The sequence below is a fragment of the Lates calcarifer genome, linkage group LG7_1, assembly GCF_001640805.2.
Source record: "Lates calcarifer isolate ASB-BC8 linkage group LG7_1, TLL_Latcal_v3, whole genome shotgun sequence".
NCBI lineage: Eukaryota > Metazoa > Chordata > Actinopteri > Centropomidae > Lates > Lates calcarifer.
This window is the reverse complement of record NC_066839.1, coordinates 22,625,119-22,639,096: the sequence shown is the minus strand read 5'-3', so window position 1 is coordinate 22,639,096 and position 13,978 is coordinate 22,625,119. Positions and strand designations below refer to the sequence as shown.

Genomic DNA, 13,978 nt, shown 5'->3' with positions numbered 1-13,978 from the left:
GGCGGGGGGTATTTTGTTCTCAGGTTGTCCGTACGTCTGTCCCAAACTTGTGAATGAATCTCAGTAATGTCGTGATGGAATCCCTTCAAATTTGGCACAAACATTCACTTGGACTCAAGGATGAACTGAAACCTGATCATTCATCCTTGAGTCCAAGAGGTCAAAAGTCAATGTCACTTTCACCTCATGAAATGAAATATGTTTTTTGGCTTCTTTAATGCGATATCTCAAGATCACCTTGAAGGAATTTCTTCAAATTTTGCTCACATATTAACTCTGACTGACTGATGAACTGAATAGATTTTGGTGGCCAAAGGTCATGGTCACAGTGACCTTGTTTTCTTGTCAATAGAAACACCCAGAGGAAATTTCATTACATTTGGTGCAAACATTCACTTGGACCCAAGGATGAACTGATGAATTTGGTGGTCAAAAGGTCAAGGTCACTGTGACCTCACAAAGCGTGTCTTTGGCCACAACTCAACAATTCACATACCAATTGATCACCTGAATCACCTCCCCATGATACTTGATGCTACTGTCCTTTTCCCAGCCTCGACACCCCCTGAAAACACTTTAAAATAAAAAAATAAAAAAAATATAAAGAGCTTTACAATCCACAATAGCATTATTACAAAGACAATAGCAAAATGTCTGTGTGTTGTTGTAAACACTGTAATGGCAGACATTTTATTAGTACATTACTCAGCTCTATGTGTGGTTCTGGTCCTGGTCCTTCCTATGGCTGCGCCACAGCCACTCTAAGCAGCATGGTGCTGTGGTGGCAGTGTGTTTTTATCATACTCAACACCCCCTGATTTTTTTAATGCTCATATTTTTTGTCTTCAAACCCAATCACTTGAGGACCTTTATCAGATTTTACACAGCTCTCTCTGGTGATACTAAAGACTTGATCAACTTTTTACACATTTCCTATAACCTTCACACTCAGGAAACATCTCAGTTGTTGGAATAAATGATCAAAGCTGTCATTCAGTATCAGCATACAGTAGCTACTCAAACTTTACCACTCCTCTGGGTTTGACAGAGCACTGCAACGTTTGCATCCTATCCTACAGTAGCTTCTATATCGACATTATACTCACTATCTTTACGCCTGAGGTAATGTGAGCCCTCTGCTTTCTGTTGCTCAGTGTGAATGTCTACAGCTCAATATGTGTGAGACAGGGCGTTGTCATACTCAACAAATCATCTTGTACTTTCATAAAAAGGGACATGATCCTCTCACACTGTGCTTAAGTGTAAGTGAGAATGCTGCGAAGCCTGGCAAGCTCTGTGTGAGGAAGTGGGACATGTCTGACACTCACAGATAAGAGCCAAGATGGCCATCCATGAACACTCTTAGAGATAGAGAAAACATGACTGGGCAGTTTTTCAAGCACTCCATGTTCTGGGAACATGCAGAAGGTAACGGCAGCACAGTGAGTGAATTAGGGACAATGGGATGACCTAAAAACTAGTCGTAGAGCATGTGGGATGATCCAAGCATGAAGTGTTTCTACATTCAGTGGCAGGGTGGAGTGGAAGTGATAGTGGACTAGTTGCAGTAGTATTGGTAAATGTCACCCACATTAAAGTTTTGTGCAATTCACAGTTACACAACACTGTTTGCTGTAAGGCCTGGCCAACAAATATGACTTTACATAACAATTACACCTGTAGTATAAGAGTTTCAAAGTTGAAATTGGCATCACTTAGACACTGACACTGATACATGTATATATTTTTGTATATATCAATCAGTCATTAGAGACAAAGCCATTCTAATTCAATTAGAATGTAAAAGTAACTCTTTGGCCTCTAGTTTCATAAGGTTGAGGTTTCCTTCCCAGTGCAGCCCAAATTTCAACCAATTATTCAGAAAATTGACAAAAAATGGCAACTACTTTACATGAAACAATTAAAAGAGCACCAGTCAAAATCTCAATGACAACAGGGGAAAACAACATAGAAAATATGATGGAAACATACCATTTATGTTTGTTTCATATATACAACTTTATTGGGATGACATGAACCATCTTATTTTAAAGGGGGTCCATAACACATATATACACACAATGCAACATAAGACAGAACAGCACAAATACCATCAAACATACACATACATAGGTGCACCGCTAGCTACTCCTATACCCACTTATTCCCCTTATTATGGTTCAGTACATGAAAAGAAACATATCATGTAGAACCATATATTACAAGCACTTACACAGTGGGTGAAAACAATTACTGTATTTTGATAGCTTATGTATGAAAATATATACATACATACACACTCATGTATACACATATGCATCTATTCCTATACATAATTAGAAATGAGAGCAGGTTGTTTGAAGATGAGTAACAAGAGATGCCTTAAAGACATGAAAAGAAGTAATAGATCTGAGTGAGCTGGGCAGGGCATTCAAATCAGATGGGGCTTTAAATTTAAATGGATGTCGCCCAGTTTCTTTAAAAATTGTCACAGTTTTTTGTCTCTTCAGTGGAGTGGAGACTTAAGAGGATGTTTAAGTTCACATGGTTGAATTTTAACAGTGCAGGTGCAAGGACAAGTGCAGAGCTTGAGAATATGTAGGTCTTGAGAATATGGACTTGAGAATATGGACTGTGTGCTTTAATTCATGTAGGTGTAGTAGTTCAAAGTGCAAAAGGACTGGGTGAAGGTGAATGTACATTGTACTGTGTGGTGATTAAATAATAAGCTCTCAGCCAATCATATCACAGGATCATTGTTCTGAAACAGCTGAGCCAATCACATTTTTTTACACTATAGAAAGTTGGAAAGGAGCCAGTGACACTGGATGCTGTAATCTGATGTGTATCGCAAAAACAGAATATCAATTTACAGTGGATATGTGTGTGCCAATGTACCTTTCCCCCCACTGTAACCCAACTGAATTTTTATCTAAATTTGTAACAAATTTGTAAATGAGTTATGTTCATTGCTAATTTACTTAAATAACATCATTTGCAGCATGAATGTCATGTTTTCCTTTAAATTCTAACATTGCACTAGCTGCTGCAGAAGTTTTAGACTTTGAAAAAAGTAAAAGAAACCCTGCTACATTGAAAGAGAATAAAACAGGTAATATACTGTAGTTATAGGAATAACCAATAAATAAATAAATAACCATAGCGAGGAGCAAGGATTTCTCCCCAGATTTGTATCAGCAGGAAGAGGTAAATAGTTTGTCTGGAGGCTGATGACTCTCAGTGGTGAGCTGGAATGTTACAGGTAACCTTCTGTTAAACTGTGATAAAGTTCATGATATCAGTAGCTGGAATGATATTAGAAGATGATACACTATGTCTGAAGGATTGCTGTTACATAAAAAACTAAAAAGAAAACTGTGTAACTGTGTATTCACAGTGGAACGGCTCTGTAGCATGGATAGTGGAGAAGAGAACTGAGAGAATGATGCTGGCAGGCAAATGGGTTAACTGTAGCTTACTGCTTTGTGTGTGGAAGATAATTCCACAAACACAGCTCTCTGTGCTCTCTCAGCTCCTCATGTGATTGGCCTCAGAGTCCAGGAGCTGAGACGTATGAGCTGAACTGCATGCATAATGTATGTGTCCTCTGATTCGCTTATACCTTAAAGAGCAAGTGAGTCCCTTCCTGACAGCAGAGCGGTGCAGGGCACATCATAACAATGAGAAGCAGCTAAGAGAAAAGAATATCAAAGTAAGGCAGTGTGCAAAGTTTGTGTTTGTGTGCATACATAGGTGTGTGCGAGTGTGCTTGTGGCTTCAGTACAGCATGTCTGAGAAACTCTGTCTGTCTGAGAAACTAGAGACTTGGGTTCAGCGTGCATAGTAATTCACACCATGTCACAGAGACGAAGCTTGTTGTGTCCTTGAACATCTTCAAGTCTTATTGAACTTGCAATTTACATTTTACAATTTTGACATTTAGCTGATTCTCGTACCCAGATTTACTCACAATGAATAATCAGTAGATTAGGAGTGACAACTTTCATAAGTCAATATGTTAGGTCACATAGGACCAAGTTTAGATTTAATCTGTGGAACAACCAAACTAATCTTTGATTTGTTTAATATTAACTAAGTAAGTTAGAGAGGTGCTGTGGAACAAGGCCATGTAGGATGTAACAGCAGAAACAAGTAGTAAAACATTTTAATCAATCCTGAAACTGACCAGGAGTCAGAGTCAAATATATGTCAGCAGTATAATTATGATAACATAAATTGCCCTTCCAAAGTAGAAGCAGCATCTGCAAACTGTATAGCAGTGGACCCAGTGCTGACCACTGAGAAGGTAAGGATTATATGATAACATTAAAAATGAATTTTGAAACAAGTACACCTGAATTGTCGGCCATACTCACAGCTACAGAATATAAATGCCTCTAAATTTTGCCCTCCTGCCTTCCATTACTTCTGACCACATATGTCCACTTATGTGGAGGAGGAGGAAGTATATTAATATCTAAAGTATGGGATGCTCAAGTTGGGTTTAGGTGTTTTTTGTTTGTTTGTTTGTTTGTTTGTTGTTTTTTTAGATGCAGTTGGGTTTTCCATTAATGCAAACTTAAAACCATCTTTACCATCCATGTTTACTTGTTGTCTTGATGAATACAACATAATGAACATTTCCACAATGTACACAAGTTCATCAGTACAACAACACAACCATGTCATACTAACCACTCTGCTGCTTTCACTTTATAATTCCAGTCATTCTACTGTCCTTTTTTGATGTTGGTGGACAGTCACTTTACTGTCAGTGAAACCCAGCACTTTTTAAAGCTGTTCTTAATCCATGCCATGTTGTGGTTTCAATTCATGGGTTTTACAGACTTTGTTTCTCTAAGTTTGAGATCTTACTTATTTCCTAATAATGTCTTCACCTGCATGTGTTCCTACTGTATACACATCAGCTTAGCTCAGCTCACATGTAACAAAATCAGAGAGGGGGCAGTCATGCCAGTAAGCAGTCCATAGTGTGTGTTGTCCTCCACTCAGCTGCCCTGGCATTTAGGGAGACTCCTCTCATTGTAGCATGTTATCTTTCTCAATAGTGTCCTTAGAGAGGCTTGACCATTAAGGTCAGTGATCTGTAGTACTGTGATCTATAGTGCAGAGAAGAAGGTTTAAAGGCTGCTGCTGCATTATAGAAGCAGGAGAGTAGTTTGTATTTTCAGATATGAGCAGATTGCACAAGGCTGCTCTCTAAAAGTGTTTCTTGACTTTTGAAATTCTCTCTTGAAATAAATTTTTTTGTTTTATTTTGTTTTGTTTTGTTTGGAGGGGAGCAGCTTCCCCTGTGGTGTCTTGCCTTGCTTATGGTAAACTGATGAGCTGTGCCTTTGGTATCTTCTTAGCTGGGCTCCCTCTTCCTGTCTGACTTATGAATATCTAAACTCTTTGAGATGACCTTTTCTAGCTTCTTGCAAATCAATGATTGATAGTAAGTCATCTAAATTATTATTATTATTATTATTATTATTATTATTATTGTTGTTGTTGTTGTTGTTGTTGTTGTTGTTGTTGTTGTTGTTGTTTGAGGCACGGTTCCCATCAGCAGATTGTGAATAATAAACTCATGATGTTTGTGTATTTTTACAAATCAGAGTAGCTCTAACCAATCTTACATCTTACTCAACTTGTTTCATTGATGGGACTCCAGGTTTGCTAACTCCCAACTCCAGTTAGCTTTTGTTGATGTCATTAGTGAAGGGGCTCACATATTTTGTCAACTTACGCTGAATGTTTGAATGAGGTCGGCTTATAAATATATTGACAAGCCCATTCAATGTGTGTGTGTGTTAGTTAAAAACTAATGTATTTGTTCAAAATTGTAACTTAGATAAAGAGTTACACATAAAGCCAAATTATTCCAAAGAGGTCTGTTACTTTTTCTTATACATTGTATACAGACTAGTTTTGGGCAGAAAATTCTGCTTTTACATAGAATATGTGAAGCAGGAATTTGGTCTGTAAACTGAAGAACAGTGCCATGGGTGTTGTCTCTGTGTTTTTCTATAGTGATTGTTTCAAATACAAATCTTTGACCACAATACTATGTTCTATTGATTCTGCCAGTACAGGCTTTAAAGTTTCTTTTATGGCCATGCTGTATTGTTTCGGTATGACTGTCTGCTGAATGTCTAAAATGTAAAATGCCATTGCTAAGCATCCTTCGTTAGTTTGTAGCAGGGAAGAATTTCTCACAGCCCTGCTGCTCTGTCAAGGGGGAAGTGTCTTTGTTTAAATGCTGGTGTCTGTTCTTTGGAAGCGAAGCGGCCCTATAGTACTACTGTCACACCATAGACGGATCTAAGAGACTATTCAGAGCACTAAGCAAGAAGCTTAATTAGCCAGACAATAGAAAAGCAATTTCATGATGTCACTTCTGCTTCCAGCTGAAATTATTAATCTTTTTTTAACAGAGCCCCCTGGAAGCAGGGTTTAGACCTGCCTAATGGAGTCAGAGAGAGAGAGAGAGAGAGAGAGAGAGAGAGGAGAGAGAGAGAGAGAGGCAGTCATGAAGCAGAGCTGTGCAGATGCTGAGCCACCAACACTGAACTAACTGTGGAGGTTATTAAAAAGAAAGCGACGGGGCTGTGGAATGACTGCCAGGGTGCTTTCTCTCTGTTCTTTCTGTTAGTTAGCTCAATAGGCTGATCTTTACCCTGAGTGGCTCTTACGAAAACCCCTCCCTGTCACTTTTGATAAATGAGATCGGCGTAACTAGAAAAATACAAGCAGCCATGCAGGAGAACTTGAAATGGCACTGCAGCAAAAGTGACACATTCCAAAGTATAGTCCCAGAAACAGCCAACGTGCATACATGTGGGGGCTTGGGTGTGTGCAGTAGGTGATTTATTATTTCTTAACGGGGGGGTGGCCCTATGGGAGCCCCCCCTGCTCCCACACCACCAACACACACATCCATGTACAGCTTTGATATAGTTTTGATGTTATAACTTTTCCAGCTGAGCATGGTGCAGTCAGTACAGGCTGATTTCCTCAGTAACACTGCCTATTCCTCTCTCAGGTTACGCCAAACATCTATAGCAAAAACCGTAACTGTAGCCTTGTCTCCCTTAAAATATTTTGTTATGCAGCTGGCTTGGTCTGGTCTGTATTTTCAGCAGCACAGACACTACTGAATAATCATATTGTAGCAGGCAGCAGTTCTTTTCTATGATTCTCTTGCTCTTTTACAATTACAAGGAGGTTTTTGTCAATTTGATGTAGGTTACACCATCAGCCAGTTACTGCTTTTAATTTTGTGGATATGTAGCTATATCTGAGAAATCATGTTTTTTCATTAGTTTGTCACAACGCACTACTCTAAATTCTATACATACATACATACACACACACACACACACACACACACACACACACACACACACATCTTATACAGTATATAAATCTTTTCTCAGAAAGGGAAAATGAGAAAATCAGAAATTCTAGTTCTCATGTTGCAAGTAAAGTAAACTGAAAATACAATACAATAAAAGGAGCAGCATTTTTAATTTTCATGTTTTTTTTTTGTTTGTTTGTTTTTTGTTTTCTTTACATTATCTTGTTGATGATTCCCTTATTTGTTGTCATAATGAGAATGAATATTTTCTCTTGAGTTTGTGTGGTTTCCAGTGCCTTACTTCACTCTCTTATTTTTGCTGTTATTCTGTACTGCATATTGTGGTGAAAATGAACAACTGCTACTGGTTTGAAGAAAAGATATTTTGGATATTCTCTCCCGCTCAAGGTTCCTCTCTCAGCCTGTAGTCACATAAACTACAGCTCCCCTTCACAGGTCATACCTTCTCAGGATAACACTTAGACTGTCTCTGTAAAGCTCTGTACTCTGCATTCAGTGCAAACTCAATTTAACATCTTGCAGACTCGGCAGCCTTCAAAAGACGATAGGCAGATTTCTGCCCAAAATCTACTTAGAGCTGTTCACAAAACCCAGCAGCGGCAGAATGCTAATAGGAGCTAGTCTGCCATGTCTTGGAGATTAGATTAAATATCAGGGCCCTGATCCTGCTTCACAGCTGCTCTCCTGCAGACAAGCGTTTCAACACACAGACTTACACCCAAATCTCATGTCTGTGGATGTGATAAGTCTGACTGTCACATCCAAGCTGAATTCCCCTCAGCTCAAATCCACATTGTTATAGAATATACAGAAGATATCCAAATATAGGATATAAAAGTGTCATATAACCTCTTTAAGTAAGTATTTAGGGATTAAAGACTGTTTTAAGGTGCCATAGGTGCACTTATGATGCACTTCCTCATCAGTGAGGAAAAGCATTAATAATGAGTCACTGAAGCTCCTCCATTCAGTGTTAGAGGAGACTCGTGGATACATTTCATCATTAGGGTGAGATAGTGGATGGGTAAGGAACCACCATGCTCAAAGCAAGCTGAGTCATGAACTCAACATGTCCAGTACTTACAGATGGTATACACAGAGCATTTTTTCTTAACAGCTGACAGAACTAACAGAACTTTAGCTGGTAAAGGAAGAGATGCTAAGAAATAGTGTGAAAGGCTTTTCTAGATCAAAAATCTGCCCTGTTTGAAATATTTTTTTATCAAGTCTGAATTCAAAGTGGAATCTGTTATTTAATCTGAATCTTTCTGAATCACTCCTGGAATCTAATTAGGTTTAGCTTTAAACATTTGTAAATAAGTAATAACCAAAACTCAAACATTCAGTGTAGATGTGTGATCACTTTTTGCTGGCTGAGAAGGCAGAAACACTGCAGTTTTATGTTGACACCCTCTAGCTACAAAGGATATAGGCTTCTTAAACATGTTTCTAAGACATTCAACAATCAGCTTTTAGGTTTTTAAACCTTCATTACACAATGTACATGATATATGCTATAAAGTTGATGAGCTTAAAATATTAGCAATAATACCATATTAGAAATATCTATGTGAATTGCACTAATATACACTACATTATCAGTAGTCTTATCTGTATCTTTACTATATAACTTACCTTTAGTGTCATTTATTTTATTTGATTTTAGATCTTATTTGAGTTTTTGCATATCATATGGGAATATGCTCTATTAAAGTGCTGAGTGTGATAGTACTAGTAAGTGATTTGTTACTTGATCTAGAGGGTTTAATTACCATTAAGCCTTTCAGCTGTACCAGGTACAAAGAGGCCACAACATTAAACTAATGTTTTGGTTGCCCTCTCAAGAAGAGGATGCAGGCCTTACCTGAACAGTGAAGGCTACTAACTTTTCACTTGTTCACTTGTTTCAATTATTATTGCCCACTCTGGTCCTTTTCTCAATTTGTCAACAGTGTACTGATCTCTGTTGGTTTGAGTTCAAATTACATTAATAAATAGATGCAGACAAAAAGTAAAACCAAATACTTGATAAGGATTATCAATCTCATATAAATAGTTTTTGTAAAGGTCCTATGTATTGTTTTAGAGGGCACTGATAAATGACGTATTTTGTTGTTAGGCATACAAACTTATTTCAGATCACAGAGACATTCAGTACCACTGAGCTTGATCACTGGAGACTGGACTTGCTTTGCTGGTTCAATAAAGGTCCTAGGTTTTGTTCACATGCACATGACATGATGACATAAGGCACTTTCCTAAATATGGTCAGTCTTCTACCTATCAATTAATCTAAGCTATAGGTGGTGGTAATATATCAAGAAATGCAGGGTTGAAGAAGAGTGCTAGCAAGTAAACATGAATATTAATAATGAGGGATTTAAACTATTTTTAAAACAATATTTTGGTTTTATAAGTAAGGAAATTAATTCAACTTGTTTGACCAAACTCAAGGATACAGATAATGTGTTCTTGTAAGAAACACTGAACTCTACAGGGCACCTTTAAAGATTAGTTTACCAACCCCTGAAAATGCTGTTTTTGTTTACCTTAACTTCTCACCTTGTTGCAGTGATGCATAGGTGTACTCCAGGACTTTGTGACATCACTGTTAAATGTTGTTGGGTGTGGTCTTTTGCACCTGTAACCACACCTGTCAGTGATACTAAGTGTGGTGAGAGGGCAATGAAATGTATCTTTTCAGCCCTCTGTTCAGTTACTCTTTAGCAGTGGACATTTATAAGGATTATCAAGAATTATCTTTCACGGGTCTCAACAAAAACAGCTGCTGTCTCCATAGCATTCCACTCTCTTCTCTTCCACCTTTATTCTCACCCCTGATTGTTTCAGATTAATAATCTTCCAAAAACCTCTGTAAACAGTGTTCTCTTACAATCCTGCTACCACAGTCCAAATATCAGGAGATTGTTGTTGATAAAAGTGCTAAAAGTACACTCCTCTAAGAGTTGATTGACACTAGAATTAAACAGCAAATCACAAAGCTCTTTGTAGTGAAATGCAAATAAATCATTATCTATCAGAAAGTTAGAGAGTTGTTACGTAGCAGGGCACTGTGAGGAGCAAATGTGTGCTCTGGAACATTGTACACCTTTGACCAACTATTTTACAGGTTAAAGAAAATACTCACACACCCTTCCCTATTATGACCCTACCTTTTCATACATATACAAATGAAAAGCAAGAGCCCACATTACCTGCAAAGGCAGGGCTCATATTCTTGTCATATTGTCATATTGAGTGTATATCACCATGTATCACTCATTCTTTGATCCTTGTAGCTAAAGAAGACCTGTAGACTCTAATTATTATCCTTCACATGAGTTTGAGTAAAGCCAACATGTTATCAGCACTATCAGCTGCTACTAATGATAAGGATTCTTCTTCCACAGTAGCAATGTAAGGGCAAAGAACCACATTATTGACTAACGTCTGAATCATCATTTCCTCTTTAGTGTATTGCATATGATGTAGAACAGCAAAATGTAACATCTGAGCATTTACTGGCCCTGTCATATGGACATAAATGGGGGAGCCTAGAAGCCTGCATGGCCTTTATCTTGATTGGGTTTAGGATGAACAGAAAAGTGTTGATGAACGAGTCTTTTGTGCTGATTCATGTTGGAGCTTGGTACTCATCAGTTTTACAAAGGTGCCTAAATACATCCTCCACCTCTCAGTCTGACAGCGATTCTCAAACTCCCCCATCTACTCATAGCTCTTGTGCAAGTTATTAATATTCCTGGGGATCAAAACGAATAATAAATAATAATGAAACATTCAAACCATAACTCTTCATGTATGACTTACTGTAACAGAGTCCACTTTTAGCATTGTCTGGGATGACACATTTTCCCAGTTGTTGGAACTGACTTCATTCACACTTGTGGTACAGGTTACTGCAAATAATGACTCATTTGAGAAATATATTTTTCTACCAAGGATGCACTTCTTGTGCAAATAATAATATCTCATACAAGTGAAGGTGGAAATATGCTTAAGACATTGTTATAGCCCAACAAAACCTCTTATGTCATGGTGGATAGTTGAGCATACAAAGCACCTGACTTTGATGCAAGAGACTGCAGTTAACTGCCAACAGTCAACCTGTTTGTAACCATGACTACAGCCTTTCCCTAAGCTCAGCCAAATACTGTGTGAGTGAATGTCCTCCTTGATCTTTTCTCCGGTTGTCCACTGTGTACCAACAGAAATCTTATGTTGTTAGATACTTTGCTGCTTGTGCTAAGTGCCGACTCGTTGTGACTTGAAGACTCGGGCTAATATTCTGACCGTAAGAGAGTCCTATTGGGATGCTTATAGTGGTCTCCTTTGATTTAGCAGTGTCTCATCCATGCCTTGTATCCAAAGTGCCCTCCAGACCTCCGACACCTCTGTCTTTCTGATGTTGTACTGTTTTGGAGGGTCCTCACAACTACTGGCCTTTGACCATAATGCTTATGTTAATGATGCTTAAAATCTCATATAAATTGTTTTCATAAAGGTCCTATGCATTGTTTTAGAGGGCACTGATAAATGACATATTTTGTTGTTAGGCATAGGAACTTATTTCAGATCACAGAGACATTCAGTACCACTGAGCTTGATCAGACATGTCCTTTGAATGGAAATGGGAAAAAAGCTACTATATGTGGAACATTTGGCAGATTCCTTGGAAAGTACAGAGGATGTAGCTACCATTCATAAACTGATTATTTATGACAACCTCCAACTTTGAATGAAATTCTCCACTGTCATAATACTACAGCAGACAAAGGAACCACTTAAAGCATCGATTTTTGCAACTGCCCTTCCACAGGGTTTTGGTATGTAGCTTTGGTGTCTGAATTTATCTGCTGATAACAGTTTAATCAGCTGGTGTAGATGTACTGGTTTCCAGTTTGGTGTGGTGCACTGATGCTGTTCCTATTTTTGACCCACTTGACTTTTTTCCCAGATATATTTTGCATTGACTGCTACAGTGTGCTGTCAGGCGACAGACTGCAGTTATATTTCAGTGCTGCCACTTTTCCTTCTCTTTACTATTCAAACTCAGATGCTGTCTGTGCAGACTCTATACCCTCTGGAGCTCATGCTGAAATTAAATTTCAGCTTGCACAACACAGTCAGTGAAAACTCTGAATGATCAGGAAATTCAATATTGACTTCAGTCTTTCACAATGGCATGGGAGTAGTATTGAAATTCTGGTTATCGTAACACACTGAGACCAACATTTCCAAGTATACAGTATCTACAGTAACAGTATGGGCCTGCCTGTGTACAGATAAGTTTTTCTGTGAAATGAGTCTGCAGGCAGTTGCTCCCCGTTCACCTCTGCACCAGTCATGGTGTGAGGGCTGGAGCCTGGCAGCCCCAGAGGTCGGCACAGTGGCATCTGTCAAGCGCTGTGATGAGTGTTCAGTTCAAGGCCTTCCACCAATTACTGCTGTCCTGGCTATGCTCAGCATATGAGAGAGCTCCCTGCATGGCGCCCAGCTTGACTTGTCTTGTTTTGCTAAGTCCCCGACCTCCACACCGTCCATCCTCCACAGAGTGCCCTTGACTTTGACTGGGTGATTTACTCAACACTCTAAGCACACTGCTCTGCTCTGTGTGATGGAATACTTCTATTTGTGTTCCCCAGGCCCTCTGAGCACTGTTGAAGGATTTTGCAGGTCATTTGCTATGTACCATATTCTAGACTGAAGTTTGGGGCAAATAACTAATCAACAGCACAAGGTACTGTGTATTAATAAGAGTTTCATGCACTTTAGAAAGAAATATTTCTACTATATAGCTGTTTGTCTGATACTGATTTAAAGAGATAACATCAGTTGATGTTTTCATTCACAGTCAATTGACATTGAGCAAGAGGGACACAGGTGCACCCTGGACAGATTACCAGTCTATCACAATGCTGACATATAGAGACAAACAATCATGTTCATGCCCTCTATGGATATTTTAGAGTCACCAATTAACCTCACCTGTATGTCATGTGCATGTTATACTGAAAATTAGAAATTATCATGTGTGTAAAAGCACATAATGAGTAACACTGAGTAACAAAGGAGGGCAGTAAACTGGAATGATGGGTCACACTGATTTTTTTTTATACTTGACTGCTGAGATATACTTCATGGCCATCCCATAAAAATACTACCTGTTACATGACTTCCCAGATAGAAATCACTCTACCATCTCCTGATGGCCAAAAACTGTACATGACAAACACAAGATGTATATTGTTGTCATACTGTTTGCTTTACATTGTTCTAAATGTGTTTCTGTCTAGATGCTTTATATTCTATCCTTAATTCTGCCTGTGATGTGTTTAAGAGAAGAAACTGCAACTTGGATTTTTATTCTTGAATTTGGCCATTTGGTTCTCAGTAGTAAACATTGCTAGCTCGGGCAAGCCTGAATGTGCATTTGCATTTGCTGATTGGCATCAGTTGTTTTAGTCATGCTTAACCATCAGTTGTTTGGCTACCAGGTGGCCAATAACATCGATGTTGTATGGAGTAGAACACAGCCATTATATAGCCTGATGTTTTTATCCCTAATACTTCTCT

General features: G+C 38.5%; 2 protein-coding genes and 1 pseudogene across 3 annotated transcripts in view; 2 read left to right on the top strand and 1 right to left on the bottom strand.

Annotated features, from left to right (window-relative positions):
* Window positions 1-13,978, bottom strand: part of LOC108899331 (gap junction beta-7 protein-like) — a 494,318-nt gene that overhangs the window by 312,951 nt on the left and 167,389 nt on the right. The gene's annotated exons all lie outside the window — the stretch shown is intronic.
* LOC108899326 (leucine-rich repeat and fibronectin type-III domain-containing protein 2-like) overlaps window positions 1-13,978 on the top strand; it is an 81,626-nt pseudogene that overhangs the window by 17,670 nt on the left and 49,978 nt on the right.
* Window positions 1-13,978, top strand: part of lrfn2b (leucine rich repeat and fibronectin type III domain containing 2b) — a 51,512-nt gene that overhangs the window by 25,172 nt on the left and 12,362 nt on the right. The gene's annotated exons all lie outside the window — the stretch shown is intronic.